The 22660-nt window shown below is 46.9% G+C and overlaps 1 long non-coding RNA gene across 1 annotated transcript; it reads right to left on the bottom strand.

The window, feature by feature from the left end:
* Positions 1-3797: 3797 nt before the first annotated feature.
* LOC309690568 lies at positions 3798-4590 on the bottom strand. Its single transcript, XR_014271750.1, has 2 exons — positions 4193-4590; positions 3798-4065 (listed from the first exon to the last, which is right to left on the bottom strand). It is a non-coding gene; the product is annotated as an uncharacterized lncRNA (long non-coding RNA).
* Positions 4591-22660: the final 18070 nt, after the last annotated feature.

Raw genomic sequence — 22660 nt, 5'->3', positions numbered from 1 at the left:
AGGATGTAAGGCCAGTGACACATGGGGAGCTGCCTCATCAGACATCATGTACCACTGTAATTGATCTGTTGTAAAAGTAACCGCTGCTGCCACTCCCTCCGGTGCCGCAAAAATGCACGACATGTTCAGAGACCAAGCCCGCCCCTCACACTGCTCTTGGAACATGTGCTGGTACCAGGTGGTGTCATGCCTGTCATAAAACAGTGTAACATGAGGTGGGTCAGGGGGAGGGACATAAGGATGTAGGAGTGAGAGCCACGGCCGCCATTGCTGAAAAGCAGTCCAAACTCCTGGTTCAGCAGGTGTTTCAACTTCCAATAATGCCCAGTAGATGTCAGCAGAATCCGCCAAACAGGAGGAGGGTTGCAGCAGAAACTGACCACCTCCCTCTGGGCCCTCAGAGCAGGGAAGTACAACCCCAGTAGGGAGAGTCACAGTTAGGCCTTGTGAAGAGCAGAGTATTGTGGCTCCTAATTTAATCAACAAGTCTCTTCCCAGTAAATTCACAGGCGCCTGTTTTGAACAAACATAGGTGTGTAACAAGGTCTGATCTCCAACCGTTGTGGGGAGGGGCACGGTGTAAGGCAGAGTTTTAGGTTCCCCAGATATGCCCACCACTGTAATCACTCTGTCAGTAAGTCTTTCACGAGCAACATCCTTAATGGTGGAGTACGTAGCTCCAGTGTCCACTAAAAAGCTGCTTCTTCTTCTATCTACAGTTATGGACAGCATAGGGTCCGCCGTTGTCCCTTCACTGTCCTGGGCAGTCTGTGGGGTGTCCTATAGCTGGGGACCCCCCTCGTAGTACTCCCACCCCATCACAGGCATCTGTGGGGCCGGGGGCACTTCAACTAAAGCACCACGAGGTCCACCTCTGTGGCCAGGATGCTGATAGGGCCCACCACGGGCTCCCCTGCCTCTTCCAGCAGCCGGGTTCAAAGGGCACGCTTTAGCCCAGTGTCCAGGTTGTCCACACCGGAAACAAACATACATCTGGCCTCCCCTACCACCTCCCATCTGACCCCTTCCCCTGAAACCACCTCTGTTTCCTCCAAATGGGGAACCTCTCTGCCCATAAGGGGCCGGGGAGTGATAAGCACCATACTGGGGGGGCTGTGGATCAGTTGGCCATGGGTTCGGATACAAATCAGGGGCAACTGGACCAGGAGCGGGAGCCGCAGCGGCCACAAGCTGCTTTTTAGGCTTGTCACCTTTTCCACCCAGGTCGTTTTTAGCTTTCTGCAGCTGAACCTTCAACAGTTGCAACTGTAAATCTTCGACGCTCTCCGCTTTATCATCAGACTTAATCTGCACTTTGTTAAGATTAAAAATCAAATGTTTCTTCCAGATTGCAAAGTCACAGTCCTGCAAATCAGGATTATCCTCCATTTTCTGGCTTACTGACTCCGGAATGCCCCTCAGCACCGCCCTTCTAAACCACATGCTCTGTGAACAAGTCCTACTGGGGTGATGACCTGTATGGTTCACCCAGTCTTCAACAGCCTGATTTAGATACTGGGTGGGATTTTGCTTTCCCTCCCATTTAAATTTCTGTAAGGTGCCTTGATTTTTGGGTGGGAATTGTTTACGCAGGGCCGGTCCAATAAACCTCAAGGCCTGCATTAGTGGCACCTCGTTCTCATGCATGGTAGTACCCGCATTTTGTTCCAGGTCCGCTGCCTGAGATCGGGATGTGCACCTAGTTATAATAGCTCTAAAATCTCCCAGTGCGAGGTCCTGTCCAGCTGTGTATTTATCCAAACCAGCCAACCAGGCATTCCCTCCCTCCGTTATGTCAGGGAGTTTGTCCACTAGGGCCTGGACATCTCCGAATGAATAAGGTTGATACACTGGTCTACGTTGCGCTTTAGTCTGGACCAGGGGAAATATGCCTGGAGGCTGAGGCACAGGGCCCTTAGATCTAGTCTGATATCCTAAACTGGGAGGGGTAGAGGGGCGTGTATTGTTAAGGTCACTGAGTTCATCATCAGTATCCTCAGTTTCTTCCCCGCCTGGTGGGGTAGCAGTGTCAGCAAAAGCGTGGGCTAAACTCATCTGTGTTTCCGGATCCTGACGGCCCACCAAAGACATGGTAACTGTGACATTTGGTGAAGTGCCAGGCTCAGTTTTTGCAGTAGCGGTCAGATCTCCTTTAACAGCGACAGGAGTGCTGGCAAAGGGGTTGGACCGGGAAAGAGGGGCTGACGCAACACGATTATTCACCTGGACCACTGACCTATGTTCATTTAAGCAGCTGCGTAATGCTGCTTCTAGATCAGTTAATTGTTGTTCAGTGGGTTCCTGTCTGTTCATTCGAACCGCAAATGGTGCGCTCGCAAATGGGTCAGTTAGGCCCTCAGATCCGGTTCCAAAACAATGGGACATAGAAGAGGGGGCTCTACTACTAGCTGAGGATGTCGCCGACAGAGAGGAGCTTCCTGGGCAAAAATGCTTGGTATCTATGGGAGTTGGAGCTACGGGCGGTTCTTCTCCAATAGTCATTATTCCACCAGAGATATTAAGTACCGGATATATGCCTGCTGAGGGAGGAGTTGAGGCAGAATAGGGAGGTGGCTGAGACCTATTTTTCTTCATGTGTGGTTTTGCAGTTTCCCATAAACACACCCAGTGATTAAATTTAGCTTTGCGGCCTGCGTGCTTATCTGCTTCCTTTCTGTATCTCACCCCGCTCATCACACCTGCACCTGCTGCTGCTGAGTTGGCTTCTTCCTCTTTCTCTTTTGCCTGCATAGCCTTATTCTGCCAAATTATTCCCCAGTTACCACTACTCCCCTCGTCCTTTCCCTTTTCTTTCATTAACCTTTCAGCTGTTTTCCTCAATGACTCTTTCTGCTTTTTTGCTTCTTTAGGCTGGTGTGTGGAGTTGATGACTGTCTCAACACATGTTAATTGTTCTCCCAATGTGCTAAGAATAACACCGGGACCCCAACCATCATCATTAGTTTCTCGATCTAATTCTCCATCCATTTTACTGTCAATGGAGGAGTGTTCTTTTATTGATTTTAAAGGAGAATTTGGGCCAGCTGGGTTTCTGCCTCTGTTAGGCACTAACAGCTGGGGCGCTGCTTTAAAGGTGAGTCAGCACTGAAATATCCCTTCAGGTGTTACCAAGCTTCTACCAAACCGGGGTCTGGCGGGTAGCCTTGCCTAGAGCTTCCTGATAGGGGTGCTAGTTGGTTGTCACCTTGTTCACACGTCTCATTCACACTTCATACATTACCTGCAGTCACTCATTACCCTCCTTATGTATGTAATAAATGTGTAAAAAAAAAAAAAAAATTCTATGTGTGGTGTATTATTTTAACCAAAAGAGGAACCTAGTTCCTTTAATTGTGTAATCTGTGAACAACGGAGAACCAAACTGTCCTGCCCAGTGTTCCACAGCAAGCATTCAGCGTGTATTTATGTGTGTCCAATATCAAACAGAACATCAAAACATTTAAAACACTAAAATCATCGGGGTTTTAAGAAGAGATCCGTTTTCTCCTATTGATCAAAGGGACCCCTCCTTTGGACTCCAACCAGTACTTCTCCTTTTTAAGTTTTAGAGGATCTTTTCTAATAAAGTCCTCTGGGCCTTCCTAACCCTTCTGTAGTTTAGAGAATATTACTAAAAAATATTCTCAAGGCCTTTAACCTTTTAATTTGTTTAGAAAGGCGTTACTAATAAACCCTTTCAAGGTCCCAGACCTGCACTGAGGTATGTATCCGACACCGGAGAGCAACCCGTCGGCTGCAACCGTGGTCAGACCTCAGTTCACTCTTATCTTTATTCACTTATTCACTTATTTCTTATTCACTTATCTCTTATTCACTTATTTCTTATTCACTTGTCTGATTCTCAACAAGCCTTAAGTAAGCCAGACAATTTTGGTTATGAATTACTAGGAGTTTGGACACTAAGTATTTTTATAATGTTCAATATAGCAGAAATAAAAGGTCTGCTTACCTTGTTTTTGTGTGCACACAGCTTTTGTCCAAACTCCGTTCACTCAGACCACGGCCGAAATCCTCCCATCCGTTCCAGTTGACCTGGAGCGGATCCTGTTCCGTGACGCCAATTGAAGGATATAAAAAAAAAAACAGCAATAGAATAATATTAAACACAAAGTGAACCCGTCTTCCTTCATTAAATAGGTTCTTTTAGATGTTAAGGAGGAATTGACTTAACCAGGCTGGCGGAGAATGAAGACAACCGGACACCTGCTGCAGATGGGGAATCAGTGAACTTTTATTGAGACAGAGACAACCTCTCAACACAGCTCACATCAAGAGATTCCTAATATTTGCTGTGAGGATGGGTATATATTCTCTAAAACTTACAGGAGGGGGTTGTGAGGAAAGTGCTGCATTAGCAGAAAAAACAACTCCATAAAAGGAAATCGGCCTTGGGTGTTCTAGTCTCTTCGCTTGCAGATATCTTGCACCTGCAGGATGAGGCGATCGCTTCTTATCGCTCTCAAGGCCAAAGTCGTGAGCACATTTTTATTACACAGTTGCACAGTAACTTTAAAGCTGAACAATATTTAAAGCTGAATAATGTTTGATCAGATTATATTTTCTTCAGTACAAAGACTAGCTTACAAAATTATGAACATGGTAATAAATCCGGTCAATTTCTAGCAAACCAGCTAAAAACAAATAAAGAAAAAACAACTATAGGTGCTGTTCAAGATCCATCTGGGAACACAATATATGACCCGAAACAAATAAACAACATTTTCAGGGATTTCTATAAAAGATTGTATTCACCACAAATAAACCCATCTAAAAAGGAAATTGATCAGTTTTTAGACAACATAACTCTTCCAAAATTATTAGACACTCAAGCAATGGCACTGGATTCACCACTGACAGCAGGTGAACTCCAGGAAGCCTGATAAGCATGGCCCATAATAAGGCTCCAGGTCCAGATGGCTTTCCTGCTGAATTCTACAAAGAATTCTGGACGATTCTAGCGCCAGTTTTTTACAGAACGTTGTTAGGAATCAAAGAAAAGGGCAGACTTCCATCAAATATGAAATCTGCAAACATTAATCTCCTGCTAAAACCAGGCAAAGACCCTGTATATCCCTCAAGCTATCGTCCAATATCCCTTATAAATGTAGACCTTAAAATAATCTGCAAAGCTCTCGCAAAGAGACTAGAGAAAATAACCCCCTCGTAATTCATCCTGACCAAACTGGTTTAATAAAAGGTAGGCACTCATCAACAAATACACGCAGATTACTTAATTTGATAGACTACTCATAAAGTAAAAACCTTGAAACTACAATATTTTCTTTAGATGCAGAAAATGCATTTGACAGAGTTAACTGGAAATTTCTATTTGCAACTTTACACAAATTTGGTTTTGGATCCTCTTTCATTAACTGGTTAAAAATACTATATAACTCCCCAACAGCTTGTGTTAGAACAAATGACCAAAAATCCTCCAGCTTCTGTCTCCTGAGGGGCACCATGCAGAGATGCCCACTCTCCCCTTCACTTTTTGCAATTTTTATTGAACCACTAGCAACAGCAATTAGACAGAATTCAGTAATTAAGGGCATAAAATGCAAGAACGTGGAACATAAAATCAGCCTTTATGCAGATGATGTGTTACTCTTTCTTCAAAATTCACAAACCAATATCTCTGGGGTGATGGAATTGATAAACACTTTTGCAAGAATATCAGATTACTCAATTAACTGGTCAAAATCTGCAGTCCTTCCAATAATCGCTCCTTCCATAATTCTTCTTCTACACCACTGCAATCGGGAAATATAAAATATTTAGGTATTAATGTTTCTCCCAAGCTTGCAGATCTAACTAAATTAAAACAATATCCCACTTTTAAAGAAGGTAGAAGGCGATCTGGCTAGATGGAAATGTCTACCCATATCACTCATGGGAAGAGTTGCCGCTATAAAAATGATGGTCTTACCAAAAATAAATTATTTATTCTCAATGATCTCAACTAAACCACCACAAGATTGGTTCAGATCTCTAGATTCATACATGTCCAAGTTCCTTTGGAAAAATAAACCCCCACGTATAAGCTTAAAAACACTACAAAAGACCAAGGATAAAGGAGGATTAGAACTACCTAACTTTCAGCACTACTTCTTAGCCACCAGGCTTCAGTTTATCTCAGGATGGCTAAAACATACCCTCTTAGATGAACCTTGGCTAGATGTAGAACAAGCACTTTGCATAATCTAGAGATTTCAGATCTATCCATTTATCAGCTCAAACATCCAACGACATGAATGCTTCAAAAGCATCACCATCAGCTCTTCTCTGACAGCATGGTGGGAGTTTCTAAAATTGACGGAGTCTTCATTAATCCCATGCAAACGTACACCTATCTGGAACAACCCAGACATATTACTATACAATAATATGATGAACTTTTCAGATTGGAGTGGTAAAGGAATCAAATACTTAGAACATATATTAGAAAGAATAGAATTTATTTCATTTGACAGACTAGTTACACAGTATGGGATCAACAAGAAAAGATTTTTAGAATATCAACAAATTAAATCCATAGTAAAAAAGAAAATCAAACCGGGTCAAGTTGAAGTACAAACACCACCAAGTGTGGTTCAATTTCTTACTCTTAAAACCCCCAAATTACTTTCCAAAATTTACAGAATGCTTTCTAAAACAGATGAATCAATATCACTTCCTATTGCAAAATGGGAAGCGGATTTATCAGTTAACTTAGACCAAAACTTCTGGTCTCAGATTTGCTTAAAAACCTTTCATCTAATTAGAAATTCCAGTCTTCAATTAATTCAATACAAAATACTACATAGAGTGCACTATACAGGTCATCGGATGTTCAAGATGGGTTATACGTCTACCAACAATTGCTCACACTGCCAAACCAATTCACCGGACAATTATATCCACGCTCTTTGGTTTTGTCCACCAGTTCTGAAGTTTTGGCGCGAGATATGTGAGGACTTATCAAAGTGTCTGAAATGTAACATTCCAACTTCCCCCTTAGTGCTACAGATAAGAATATAACCCAAGTGGTTTTCACTGCCCTATGCATAGCCAAGAAAACAGTCCTCATGAACTGGAAAAATAATCTTAATTCTAACCAATATAGAAATCTATTACATTAGTCTTGATACAGCCTACATCAAATCAATTGCTCTGGGCTCCTTTGATCAGCTTCATCACCTAGTGGGGGTGGGGTGGGGGGTCATAGTTTGGTCCCATCTTCGCAGTTGTGATTGGTGTGGGGGTAGGGACAGGCTTAGGGCATCGGGGGGTTCCCCAGGAGCATCTTCCTTGGAGGGCTCAACCCGGGGTAGCAGTCATGGCCTATTAAGGGCTCTGTTGTCTCTTAGGTGACGGTTTCCTCGTGGCTGCGTGCAGCGGGGCTAGGGGAGGGTCTGTGCTGACGGACGTGGGTTACTGACCTGGTAGCCTGGCTGCCCCGGGGTGGGTCCGCGACGGACATGGGGTTGTGGGGGTGCTCCGTCTCCGGGCTGGGGCCCTGGCTGGGACTCGGGGGCTTGTGTCCTGGTTGGTGTGTTGCCGGGGTTGTGGGCGGGTGGGTGTATGGGGGCCCAGCCCTGGCACAGGGTGCCGCCAGTGCATCGAGCCACCTGGGGGGCTCTTCGACTGGTGGGGGAGGTTGTTACATCTTGCAGGAGCTCTCCTCTCTTCAGGAACTCACTCTGCAGCAGGGGGGGATACAGGAGAGGTGGAGGAAGATCTCAGCCTGGGCGTCTATTGCCTCATGCAGTCTGGAAGATGAGTAGATGACGGGGTGGGTGCAGTTTTCTCTGTGGTGGGGTCGGGTGGGCTGTCCCGGGCTCTGTGGGGCCGGGCAGCGCTGCTGTACTGGGCCCCGGTCCGGATGGGCCTGGGCCCCCTTTCCCTGGCGAGTTGCAGAGTATGGGGGTGCCTACTGAGGTCAGCGGGGGAGCTGGCCTTGAGGTAAAGGTGTGTCACCAGGGTGCAGGGGAGGCACCCCCCCCTCTGTCCCCTTCTGGCTGCCTGTGCCTCAATTTTATCTCACAACTTTGACATTCACATTACTCACACTCTCATAACACATACATATAGGGTCTTGGGGGTGGGCACGCTACACGGACTCCAAATTACCATCAGGGTGTACAACCCTGGCGTCGTTGCCCACCTCTCAATTTTAAATACACGTAGACATTGAGGGCTATCAGGAGGGGCTATGCACTTACCTGCTGCTCTCTGGCAGGTAGCTTCATCTCCTCCTGGGTTTTAAATGTACCTTAGAACACACATGCATCAACACTACATATGAGCGGGCGGAGGGAAGTTTGGAGTCTTCTCACACCCCCGTTCTCTGCGGCCTGCTGGAGCGGGGGGGCTAGGAGGAGGAGTTGGCCATCCGATTGCGGTCTGGAAAGTGGGGCCTCCCTGCTGCTGCGGACTCGTGGCAGTCTGCATCTCCCCACCGCAGGGAAAAGGGTAACACCACCTGGGTCTGGATGCAGTTTCCCCCTCCAGGGGCAAGGGTACCTAGACCCGGGCTTAGAGTACGCTTGGGGAGTGTGATTGTGTGTACATTGTGTGTCTCTACATGTCTGTCTCCACGTTGGGTGAGTGTTAAGTAATTGCATATGAGAGCATGAGGGTGGGAACGGATGTTTGTGTCTGTGTGTGCCTGTATGTCTGTGTCTATATGTCAAGTCGGGTAGCAGACGCCACCTCTCTGGGGACATCTCAGGCCCTCTAAGGTATGGAGGCCTATCTCCCCCGACCACTTCCCCTGCCATTGCCAGACGCCCTCAGACATCGGTGCATTGGTGGGTCTTTGTGTCCGGGGATGGGCGTCCAGGTACCCACCGGCTCACTTCTTGGCGGCTGCTTATCGGGGCCTGGAGCCTGGAGCCTGGGGCTCGCTCGGGCCACTCCGGGGGTGGGGTGCCCTTGGCCTCTCGGCCTGGGGCTCGGTGACTCTGGCGCAGCTGGCTGCCGGCGGAGCTCCCGGCGGAGCTCCCGGGTTAGTCACTGCAACCCCCCCTGGCTTATGCTCCGCGGCTGCTGAGTGACCCCTCATCTGGGACTCTCCTCAGCTCTTTCTGGGACAGTGGCGCGGCTGCCCCTCTGTTGGTCTTCCTTGGCCTCTTGTGTTCTGAGGGCCTCTGGATGTCTGGAGCTTTGATCTCCTCCATACCTGCTTCATACCCTGGTGGATGGGGCTGTGGCTCCCCCACACCCTCTAGCAGATCATTACATGTAGGAACCTTTTAAAAACAAGCGCGTTCATGCTCACAGATGTACACACGGGTGCTCACACACACAATCTACACCCTTTTTTGGCTCCTACTTTAAAGCACACTGTGTGCTGTCAATCTTGCTGCACAATAATGTTTAACACTTAGTATTTACTGTTACATTCCCATAGATCATCATGATGTTGTTTATCCCTTGTTAAATGCTTGTTTTCTTTTTTCTTTCTCAACAGGTGATGCAGATGATTGATATATGTATTTCTGTCAGTTTATTTTGTTGGTTTTTGTTTGTTGCCGTTTATCCCCGACCCCAGTGGCGGTCCTAGCCCGTTTGGTGCCCTGGGCGAACACTCCCTCTGCCCCCCCCTCCCCCCCCCCCCCCCCCCCACACACACAGACAAAACATATTAAGGATTGTACATTAACATAAAGCTGTTGTACACATACACACATATGAAGAGAGAGAGAGTATGCATAGTATGAAACGGCTACCAAACAGCCATCATAATTCGTCATACAATGAGAACAGGACAAATCAACAATTGACAATGACTAATTAATATTAAAATCTGTAACATAATGTATTATTTGGAGTTTAGTCTGTTACTGTTACTATTTTTACCATTTCTTCTTGGAGCAACTGTAATGCACATAATTTCCTTAGGGATTAATAAAGTATTCTGATTCTGATTGTTTCAGGATGACCTGCCATTATCCAATGACGCATCTGCTTACCTGCATCTTTTGCTCGTTTCTCTTCCTCTTCCTTTCTCTTTTTTCTAAACTGAGGACCTGATGGCTTTGAACTTTTCTTGTCCATCTTCCATTGGTTTTAATTTTGCACTCCAGTATGAACACCCATCCCTCAACCCAAGAATCACCACAACATGATCTAACACACCTACACCTTAGTTCACAGATTCACTTTGTCTAGGCTGCATTTCTGAGATTTCACACAACCCAGGATTCAAATCATGAATACATAATGGCAGGGGCGATTCTAGGATCAGAGCTTTGGAGATGCTGAGCACCCAGAGAGCTTCCCAGCCAGGCAAGATACACTTTACTTGTCACAATGAGACTAGGGGTGGGTTTTGATAATCGATTTATCGATTTAAACCGATTCTGGCTTGGACAACGTGATATCGATTTTGCCCGAAACGCCAGAATCTCAGGTTAAACCTCACAAAATTTCAACAACCACCAAACAGCTAAAACAGTAAATGAGAGCAGGAACACAGATTCTGCACAAAGACGTAAACACAAAGCGCGTACCTGCCGACGGATCAGAATCAGTGAGATGTCGCCTTTCTCACCCGACGGCACGGGGCTGAAAGCCGACAGCTCGCTGATTCTGATGTTTCCGCGGGTCCGCGTTTTGTGTTTACGCCCTTTTTGCGTTGATTCTAAAGCTGCTGGTTTTATCTCTCTCCAAACAATATTAACTCAACCAGCAGCAAAAGAAGATCCAAACTACGCTTCACATAAACATCGTCATGAATTCACTCTGACTTTTGCTGTTTTGCTTCCACCACACTTCATGCACAGCTCTCTCTGTCTCTCTGTCTCTCTCTCTCTGTACTTCAGGAACAGTTTCCCGTCTAAAAATCTGTTTTCTGCATTATTCGCTTGCTTGTTACGCACAACTCTACAGTTATTTACAGCGCTGTCGGCCGCTGTTTTTTTTCCTTTTACTTACTTCCGAAAAGAAAATCTCATTTCTGCTGTTCAACAGGCTTCTGAACAAATGTAAACTTTTTAAAATTATACAAAATGCAAAACGCTTAGCCGTGTCTCTAATAAAACCGCTGTAACTTCAGAGGTAATGTTCATGTGTTGATTAATGGTTTTCTTTCGTTTTTGATGTACTGCAGAATATTTTTATAAAATCCCAGGCCATATAAAAATAGAAGCAACGTTGCCTGTGGTAGAACGTATACAATGCATGGAAAAATCTTTACTGCAAATGCTAATTTGACTAATTTAATAATACTAATTTTGTGTTGTAAGATTTACGAGTTTCATGCTTTCATAGTGGTACTTAGAGCTTGATATTTTTTATCAGGTGGTACACACTAAAAAGTTTGAGAAACACTGATAAGTGTATGTGTGCTTTTGGAAAACATTTAAAGCTGCTGTACAGAATCTTTGAAACAAGCTTAAAACATTTTTAGAATATAAACAGAGCATCTGCTTCTCTTTACAGCTCCTCACGTACGTACTGCGGCAGTCATACAGACAACTGGACGGTCCAAAAGTTGGCCTACCTATCACTGGCTGAGGTTTTAGTAAAGTTGTGGCTGAACTACATGAAAATATATAATTAATTTTAATCTCCCCAATCCATTATAATGTTATGTTGGAATGTTGTTAAAGAGGGTCAAAAATGTTTCAACCCAGTTTGTTTTGCAGATTCTGTATAGCAGCTTTAATATAGGGAGAACACAACTGCCAGATTGTGTGAGTAAAATCAGGTTTTTTCTCTTTGTCAGTTTAATAGTTTCTGTTGTGCCTGTCACTGTTCCCTGTCTGTTTTCTTAACTGGTTCTTCCTGACCTTGTACTTTCTCCTCACGTTTCCCTCTTTCCTTTCTCCCTCTTTGGACAGACAATCATACACAAATAGATGGTATTCAATTAGATGAAAAATTACATTAATATGAAAAAAATACTATTAAGATCACTAACAAAAAGTCCCCTCTCAGTGTACTTTCAACCAAAAGGCAGATAACCAAACCATATGAACATCTAATAAAAGATATAAATATTGAAACACTGATCCAACATTATCCTTTATTGATCATTTGATTTTACACTTTTACCTGAATGTGGCTCCTTTTCTTGAAAAAACTTCCTCATATCCATTATGAACCTGGCTGTCTCTCTGTACACACACACACACACACACACACACACACACACACAAACACACACACACACACACAACAGGAGTTATAAGATTAATGGGCATCCAGTCAGTTAGCTAGTTAGTATCTGTAACGTTTGTCCTGTAAAGCATCTACCGGACACAGGTGTGAGGACAGCAATACTTTTATTAATACTGTGGTTTTCCGTTCACTGGGACACAGTCAATCCCGCTCTCTGCTGTCATGTCCGCTCTTCCGTCTCCGACTGTCACTGTCAACATATAAAGAGTGACAATCACTGTGGAATAGACTAGGCACCAGCACACACACACGCAGGTCTGTATTGCCAAGTTCCACATTTATTGACACTTCACAGCTGATATTTTGTCGCACAGACTGACAGCTGTCGATCCCAGCTGATGTGTGTCTCTTTTTCCTCCCCTCCCGCTCCTCTCCGTCTATAACACAGGGGAGGGAAACCATCATCAGTCCACAATTGCCATCAGCTGTTCTTACCGGCTTCACCCGCACCGCCCCGTTGAGCCCACTGCCCCACTCCTCCCCTGCAACCGCGCCCGGGGCCACGCCTCCGCCACAATCACCTTCACTTCTCAGCACACCTGTTCACCCCGCCCCTGTGCCACCCCGGTAGCTCACTGCGTCACCCCTCCTCTGCAGCCAGCCAGAGACCACACCCACGCCACAGTATCTATTTCAAACAGGACAGCGGTAACAACACCAGGCTACGGACAATTTTAAGTTTTAGATTTCAAATAGGTTATATAAATTTCAATGGGAGCAGCAGGACGGATTGTAGGGTAGCAAACATCGTCGTTTTCAACACTGCAGGTTACCTGGGTGTAATGTTTTTCAGCTAAAAGAAACATGTTCTGACTCCTACCTAACTATATAAAGAGTAACTGAAGGTTAAATGCAGCTAATATGTCCTGTTTTAAGTCAGGCACTTACACCTCCGCTCTGCTGAGTCTCAGCCACCATTGCTGTAGTGTTACAGGCCCCACTATGATGGGCGCGTAGCCAGATTACGATCCTGTAAAACAGGAGAGAAAGTGAACACAGGAGACACGCTGCTGTTCGCTGGTCAGTCTTGCCAGAATTTATTCATACAACACAAGCATATCTGCTCCACTCTTTTGTTAACTCAATTTCACAATAACTGCTCATTCCCTCACATGGCTTGTTTTCCACCAGTACATTTCAATATTAGTCCACACTACTGGCATAAAACAACAAAGGGTTTAAATGAATGAAACAAATGACAACTACACCTCTTTTCCCATAAATGAGATAAACAATATAATTCACATCATCATGGTAGTGTCTTATCATAGAAAGGAAACTCTACTTTCAACATTACTGCACTACTTTCCTTGCCAGCATTTTTGTTGGCCGTACTCTTATTAGCGCTCTCGCTTCATATGTCTTTTTCAGACCAGTTAGATTCTAACACTGAAACAGCAAGTTTACACATGACTTCAGGCGGGCTCAGAACACTTTACACACACGTTATACAAAACATTTGTCATGAACACAAAGCTACAAGTTTATCAGGAACTGTAAACCCAACTGGGTTGGTGCTTCTTATTATTATATGGAGTATTATACGCAGTTGCAACAGCTTGCTAGCGTTACCCAGGCATGCAGCCTAGCTATAACATCCTACAGAGCTAAAGTAGCTCACATAGCGACAGTATAATACATCACATATCACAGACCCGTCTTATGTCATGAAAGTTTAAGTATCACAGTGTCCAACTGTGTATTTCTTTATGTTTTTGACCACATTACTGACCTGTAAAACAGGAGAGAAAGTGAACACAGGAGACACGCTGCCGTTCGCCTGGTCAGTCTTGCCAGAATGGAAAACTTATGCACCCGACTCAGTTCCCAAAGCACGCTGCGGCCCCCTACTGTCCAAAGTGTTATACACTCTCCTGGCAACAGGGAACTTACATGACATTGTGGCTTTAAATTACACCAATAAACCAGCAAAATAATACATGCATAATAATCTCTATATATCACTACACTTAACTCACAATTGTGACCACATTTCTGTGTGGATCACATGCTCCCAAACAAAAAAAGATGGCTCCAGACATTTCAAGAAAATACACAGAAAGTTCACACTTCTTAACACTTTAACTCGCTCACCTAGAAACAGTTCTTGAGCTTCGTATTTCAGAGCGAATGTATTTTGTCAGTGTGTGTATCAATATGGGTTTGTGTATGGCATGACAGTGCAGGGGAATGGTTGGTATGGGATGTAGTGTGGCACAGCGAGGGGTGGCATTCCCCAGACTGGCAGGGCCTGTACTGTACAAAGTCCAGCGGGGTTAAGTGACCCGTGTGCTCGGTAAGATGGCTGGCCCAGGGACTCGTATGTGAGAACCCGAGGGGGTTTCCTGCCCCTGGCGGATCTCCTCACTGTGGCTTCCTGAGGAGTCAGCGGTCGAGCCTCATCACCCTCAGTCATTGTCTCTGGACACTCCTCCACATCAAGGTGTTCTGGATCAGCAACAGAGCAGTCTGCAGTTTGGTTTTCACCCTGATCTTGTTCAACTTCTCTTTCAGGAGAAGTGCCTCTGGGTTGCTCTGCCATATCACCTCCTGACCGTGGCATGTATATTTGTTTTCCAGGGACATTCTGGGCTCCTTCAATATTTCTCTGGGACTGACGCATTGGTCTCAGATTCTTTGTTTGGCGTTGAGCCTGTGGTGATACTCTGAGCCAGTACTGCACTCTGGGTGCTTCACTGTCTGAGTTTTCAGAGTTGCTGCTTTCGGGCGTCTCCATCCCGTCATGTCCCACAGCAAGGTCACTCCTTTTCCTTCGAGCCCCTCTGGATGGCAATGGCCCCCTCTGCAGGTCAGGTAAGTCCACAGGTAGATTATTTACAAGGTGTAGGAGGTTCTCATTCATAGAGACCCCAAGGAGTGATGAATGCTGTCATGTGTCTGGATCTCTCTGCCATGTAGCCCTGGTGATAGGCTTTGCCTTGATCCAGGATGGTGAACCAGCTGTGGCCTCCTATTGTGTCTATGAGGTCCTGAATGCGAGGCAGTGGGTGGCGGTCTGGTACAGTCTTTTGATTTAAAAGCCTGTAATCGATACAAAATCTCAATGTTCCATCTTTTTTTCTGACACACACGACAGGTGCTGCGTACGGTGACTTTGACTTAACTATCCACCCTTTGGCAAGCAGATCTTGGATGTATTCTTTAAGAATAGAATAGAATAGAATAGAATAGCCTTTATTGTCATTGTACAGAGTACAACGAAATTGGAGTGCCACTCCCTTGGTGCAAGTTTCAATAATAAATATAAATGTAAAATATAAAAAGTACAAAAAAAAACAATCGTAAGTACTCAAACAATAGTATGTACAATATATACAGGATAGCAGCATTAATATAATGACAGTATGAATAGCAGCATAATATAATGACAGTGACGGTATGGAATAGGTTCAATTGTTTTTGTGCTTATTTACTACGGTGATAGCTCTGGGAAAGAAGCTATCCCTGAATCTGTTTGTCCTGGTTTTATGTGACCTGTACCGTCGGCCTGACGGTAATAGTTCAAACAGTTGGTTGCTGGGGTGAGAGTGGTCCTTGATGATATTGCCAGCTCTGCTGAGGTACCGAGAGTTTGCAGTGACCTCCAGGCTGGGCAGAGAGCAGCCAGTGATCTTCTGGGCTGTGTTGATGACCCTCTGCAGTACTTTCCTGTCTGCAGCTGAGCACCCTGCATACCATGTTGTTATGCCGTACGTTAGGATGCTCTCTATGGTGGCTCTGTAAAATGTCACCAGCAGCCTCTCCTCCAGGTTGTTCCTCCTGAGCACTCTCAGAAAGTGGAGACGCTGCTGGGCCTTTTTAACCACCGCTGTAGTATTTGCAGTCCAGGAGAGGTCATCAGATATCTGCACGCCCAGAAACCTCATGGAGTGTACCCTCTCCACACAGCTCCCGTGAATGTAAAGTGGGGCCGGGTCTGCTCTGCCCTTCCTGAAGTCCAAGATAAGTTCTTTAGTTTTCGTGGTGTTCAGTTGGAGGTTGTTAACTGAACACCACTCAGTCAGTCTGTTGACCTCATCTCTGTAGTCCGACTCATCCCCCCTTGAGATGAGTCCAACCACTGTGGTGTCATCCGCGAACTTTATGATGGTGTTTGAGAGATGGGTAGGGGAGCAGTCGGATGTGTAGAGCGTAAACAGGAGGGGACTCAAAACACATCCTTGTGGAGACCCGGTGCTGAGTGTGATGGTGCTGGACCGGTGGGGGCCAAGTCTGACAGACTGTGGTCTATTTGTCAGGAAGTCCTTGATCCAGAGGCAGATGGGGGTGGAGAGTCCCAGGTGAGACAGTTTCTGGACCAGGATCTCCGGGATGATATGATTGAATGCTGAGCTGAAGTCCAGAAAGAGCATTCTCACATAGCTTCCTCGGTGCTCCAGGTGACTCAGCGCAGTGTGGAGTGCTATGGTGATGGCGTCCTCGGTGGAACGATTTGTCCTGTAGGCAAATTGGTGGGGGTCCAGAGTGGGAGGCAGACCGGCCCTGATGTGCTGACAGACCAGTCTCTCAAGCACTTCATCACTACAGGCGTAAGTGCAACAGGCCTGTAGTCATTTGGGCTGGCCACAGCTGTCTTCTTGGCGATGGGGATGATGGTGGAGGTTTTGAGGCAGGGCGGGACGGTGTTTGATGACAAGGAAAGGTTGAAGATTTTAGTGAAGACTCCGGTCAGTTCGTCAGCACATGCTCTGAGAACCTTTCCATGTATTTCATCAGGACCTGCCGCCTTCCTGGGATTCACTGACCTTAGAACACAAAACCTCCTTGTAGAGGGGTTTGGGCACTGCAGCATAGGTTCGCTGTACTGGGATGTTGTCCTTTAAATTTACTGTATGGACATTTGCAGGCTTGGAATACACCCTATGTCTTCGTCATCACAAGCAAAAGCTCCTGACTCCTTGTATAGCATTTGTTTCACCTTTCTCTGTTGCTCATCACTTAGGTGACTAACATCCACTGGCGGGTGCCACAGTGTAGTAGGGGGCAGGTCACTCATGGAGCTTGGTGGCGGGTCAGTGTTGCCCCGGGCTTGACTGTGCTCGCCGCTTGGGTTGCCTGTTCCTATTACTCCATCAATAGCTTCAATGGTGCCTAGGACCTTGGAGCTGGGCAGGACCACCGTCTCGGTAGAGTGGTTGGAAACTGGTACCTTCACGAAGGGTCTCTCATCCTGCTGGATTGCCAATAGCCCTTCACCTATACTCAGTGGCAACAGTGGTGTGTCATCTAGGTTAGGTTCAAACAGCACGAGTGGGCTAGAGTCACTAATGTCTAAAGATACTCCACACCTAATATACGCTACTTGACCAGGATTAATAGTGGCACCTTTCCTGCCCACCTCTACAGTCGCATTCTGTTCTACTTTTGGTTTGGTCTGTATGAAGCTTACAATAGCCTCTACCTTTGCACTGTTGATCTCTAGGGCACCAGTCAGCAGGTTGACGAGGATGGACATGATTTTGGGTCTGCTCTCGTTACTCTTGATGAGTTCTTGGATGACATTAAAACCAACCAATGGTCTTTCTAAATCTAGCCGACTAACTTGAAAAGGTACTCTAATGGATAGATCTGGATCGTTGTTGCCTTGCAGGTTTACCACCACTTCCATCCACCCATCATATGGCACTGCCTCCCCCGTGACAGCAGTTACACTGAGTTCCTCCTCCATTAGTTCACTCAGTGGGCGGATCTCTTTTTCAGGTAGGTACTTGTTCTTCCAGGCGTGGTCTATGATGCTCACATTTGCCCCGTTGTCCTCCATCGTGGTCTGGATAACCTGTCTTAAGAGAGCTTCATCAGAAACAGTGGGGTCAGCCAGGAGCGGCTTCAGGTCCCGCCTGAGGTCCTCGTGCCTTTCTCCCATGCCTTGATAAACTGCGTTCAGGAACACGCCCTGGAGTGTGGAGGCATCATACTTTATGACTGAACTTGCCTGCTTGGATGTGAACGTTATTCTCTGTTTCAGTCCGATCATGCGATACAGGAATTGCTGTGGAGATTCGTTCTCGTGTTGTTTATCACACATCAGTTCCTGAAAGAGCTTGGTGCTGGTTTTCTCTCTCAAATGGGACTGTAGGAAAATTTTCAGTTCTGTAACTGTCAGGTCTTCCTTGTTCACAAGCATGTCTTTAAAGTTTCCACCCTTGATTACGCGTAGGACTCCTCTAATTATGTCGTCATCTTTGTGTTGTTCCCTGCGTGTTACGGCCGAGAGGGCCAGGCTGTGGGTGTGGACTCAAATGCAGACACAGAGGGAGGCAAAACGGGCGTGAACACAGTGCTTTATTTACAAGTGCCTAGTGAACTTACAAAACAGGAAACTATGAATGCTATGAACTATGAATGCTATGAACTGTGAACTGTGAGGCCAAACTGTGAACATGAAACTCTGAGTGCTATGGCTAGGTGCTAGATTTCACGGATGGATCCGGGGAATGGAAAAAAGGGGCAGCGGCTTGGATGGAGGTACGCAGTCCCTATAATGAGAGGAGACAAGTAGTCAGTGGCAGTCTAGTGAGTCACAGCTGCAGGATTAGGCTATGGAGGTTAGGGCTTACGCGTTGCAGGTTTAAAGTGTCATGCGAGGAGGGGGTGTCCAGGGGGTTCCGGGTGAGGAGTGTCCAGAGAGGATCCAGAATATGCTTGGAGTGAGGGACTTGGCAGGGAGGCAGGCAGGTGTAGTCCGATGATGGAACGGAAGAAACCAGATGACAGAACCAGCGTCCAGGCGGAAATGTGAGTAGTTTGGGAAATGTGTCACACAGTGGAAAATTGTGTTTTTGTATTTTGTTTTGGACTAGACTGTGTTGGTACATAGTGTCGATTTTATTTGCATGATTTTATTGTAATAGTGATATTGCATGTTTGTTTATTGATATTCCTATTGCATGATTTTATCCCCATATTTATAGTGTGTGTTTAGTGTTGATTGAACAATATGCTTTTTTTATTCCACTGTGGATTAAGCGGACAATTGTAGGCACCTGTGAGGTGGGGGCGTTCCCCGATGTGGCCTATCAGCCGCCAAACTGACTTAAGGGAGATAGTGAGCGCAAAGACTGAAAGAGAGACACACAAAAAGTGAAGAGCTGGAAACAAAACGTGTGCAAGCCAGCATATGAACAGAAGGACCTCCGGCCTGACTGTGGGGCGCCACGAGACATTCAGCGATCGGCCAGCATAACCCGGCGATCCAGTCCGAACGGACAGAATAGCGACGCGTGAAATCCACAGTAGGGCAGGGGTACGCCTCTGCCTGCATCTGTGAGTATCGCTTTCCCACTGTTGGGCGCTAGGAGTAGCTTTGCCGGGGAAGGGTAACAGCGGCTGCGCCGACAACATTGCTGGCCCGTGTCTGTTGTTTCAGGGCGGAGCTACGAGGGAGGCCGTGCGCGGGTGTGGAGAGTGGCTGGACTGCACGATCGCGCACCGTCAGGAGGAGATAGGAGCCTCCTCCCTGGTCTTCTGCTGGCGAGATTCCCCATCCCGGAAGAGGAGTTCCTCTCCTGTCTCTTGCAGCTCAGGAGAATTTGCCCGTGTGTTGCTGGACTGTGAGAATTAGGACCCTGTGGGGAGTTTTTAGCATAGGGAAAAACATTCATTCAGCTTTGTGTTTTTAGTGTTTAAATCATTCCGGCCGGCCGGGTTTTTAGCGGGTTGCAAACACTATTTTTATTGTATACGGGGATTTTAGCTTGTATTTGTGACCCTGGCTGTGTTTTTTATGGAAAATAAATGGTGTGTTTGAAGCCAGCTAAGTTTCTGTGCTCTGAGCGCTGACCCACTCACTCCCCTTTCTGCTTGTATGTATACAGACGTGGTGGTAAAGATTTAGGTCCACCAGTTTAGCAGCTACAAACGCGACTGCCAGGTGGGTCCTATGACAAAGAAAACACGGTGAGGAGAAAAGCAGTAGTTGAGGGTTCTCACAAGGGCTTGGCGGCCTAGCACTAACATGAGTTAGCAGAAGATCTGGCAGAGGTCTGTTGTGAATGCTGGTCTTATATGCTGGTGACTTGATTGGAACCAGGTGTGGAAGCTGATTGGAGTCTCTGCCTGAAGGTGGAGCCCAGCGGAGTAGAAAAACCCTGTACCTACCCAGACCATGACAGTACCCCCTCCTCAAGGATCGCCCCCCCGGCGACTGAGCCGACCCGGACACGCGACGAGACCTGTAAAAAGCAGAAACAAGCGCCGGGTCCAAGATCAGAGACGGAGACACCCATGAACGCTCCTAAGGCCCGTACCCCTCCCAGTCCACCAAAAACTGCCGGCCCCTGCCCCTCCACCGCACGTCCAAGATACGCCGCACCGAGTAGGCAGGATGACCATCGACAAACCGGGCGGGAGGAGGGGGGTTGGAAGGAGGGCACAGAGGACTAGACAACACTGGCTTGACCTGCGAAACATGGAACACTGGATGGATCCGCAACGATGCAGGTAACGTGAGCCTGACTGCCGCAGGGCCGATTAGCCTGTCAATCTTGAAAGGCCCAATATAGCGCGGAGACAGTTTGCGAGAGGTTCCCTGGAGCGGGATGTCCTTAGCCGCCAGCCCTACCGTCTGCCCCAGAGTGTAAGTAGGTGCTGCCGTGCGCCGCTGGTTGGCGTAGTGGCATTGGCGAGACACAGCGCGCAACAGCGCCTCACGAGTCCGCGTCCAGGCCCGGCGGCAACGCTGCAGATGATGCTGGACAGAAGGCACAGCAAACTCAGCTTCTTGCTCAGGGAACAGAGGTGGCTGGTAACCTAAGGATGCTTCAAAAGGTGAAAGACCTGTGGCCGAGGTGGTGAGTGTGTTATGTGCATATTCAACCCACGGTAAGAATGTGGACCAAGAGGCTGGATTATGGGCAGTAACGCAGCGAAGAGTGGTCTCGAGTTCTTGGTTTAGGCGCTCAGTTTGGCCATTGGTCTGTGGATGGTAGCCGGAGCTCAAACAGGGCTTGGCCCCCAGGGCCGTACAAAAGGCTCCCCAGGCCTGAGAAGCAAACTGGGGACCCCTGTCAGACACTATTTCCATTGGGATCCCATGGAGTCTGAAAACATGTTCAACCAACAGTTTAGCTGTTTCTGAAGCAGTGGGCAGTTTATCTAGAGCTATGAAATGTGCTGCCTTTCCCGCTGAGTCTGGGAGTCCTGTAACAAAATCCAATGCAATATGTGACCATGGCCGGTGTGGAGTGGTTAGTGGTTGAAGCAGTCCGTCAGGGCGGCGATTTCTGGACTTATTACGAGCACAAACTGTGCAAGCAGCTACGTATTCCCGTACATCCCTATCCAACATCTCCCACCAAAAGTGTCTCTTCAGTAGCATAGCTGTCCTACCTCGGCCCGGGTGACCTGTGAACTTGGCCGTGTGAACCCATTCCAAAACCTTGGAGCGGGCTGCTGTGGGTACATAGCGCTTGTTAGCTGGACCGGTGCCAGGATCAGGTTCTGCTTGTAGAGCCCGCTGAATGACGGAGTCTACTTCCCATGTGACAGCCCCGACACGACAGCTGGCAGGGAGTATAGAGGGTACTTCTGACTGCTCCGAGGCAGATTCGAACTGGCGGGAGAGAGCATCTGGCTTAACATTCCGGGTACCTGGGCGATATGAGATAGAAAAGTTGAAACGGGCAAAAAACAGTGACCAACGGGCTTGGGGTGTATTTAGTCTCTTTGCATTCCGTAGGTATGTTAAGTTTTTATGGTCTGTCCAGACTATGAATGGGTGCTCAGCCCCCTCCAGCAGCTGATGCCACTCCTCCAATGGCAGTTTCACAGCAAGCAGCTCACGGTCCCCAACATCGTAATTTCTCTCTGCCGGAGACAAGCGATGAGAGAAGAAAGCGCAGGGTTGTAACTTTGCTGATGGACTAGTATGTTGAGACAACACTGCCCCCACTCCAACATCTGATGCGTCTACCTCTACAATGAAGGGCTTGCTGGTGTTGGACTGAATTAGCACAGGAGCTGTTGCAAACAGTTGTTTTAGCTTGTTGAAAGCTTTGTCGGCTTCGGCAGACCATGTGAATGGGTGCTTGGTAGACGTGAGGCGTGTTAGAGGTGCAGCTACCTGACTGTAGTTCCTGACGAATCGCCTGTAGAAGTTGGCAAAGCCCAGGAACCTTTGGAGAAGCTTACGGGATGTGGGTACCGGCCACTCTGTGACTGCCTTGACCTTTGCTGGATCAGTCTTCAGCTGCCCCCCTGCTAAGATATAACCAAGAAAAGAAACTGACGATGCATGAAACTCACACTTTTCTGCTTTCCTGTACAGTTTGTTCTCCAATAAGCGCTGGATGACAGCACGGACATGAGCGTGATGTTCCTGGAGTGATCTGGAAAAGACGAGTATGTCATCCAGATATACGAACACAAATCTGTTCAGAAAGTCCCTGAGAATATCATTCACCAACGCTTGAATTACGGCTGGGCGTTCGTTAGTCCAAAGGGCATGACCAAGTAC

Source organism: Aulonocara stuartgranti, assembly GCF_965226115.1.
Source record: "Aulonocara stuartgranti genome assembly, chromosome: 16".
NCBI lineage: Eukaryota > Metazoa > Chordata > Actinopteri > Cichliformes > Cichlidae > Aulonocara > Aulonocara stuartgranti.
Note: the sequence above shows the minus strand (reverse complement) of the source record. Positions and strands in the feature narration are given on the sequence as shown.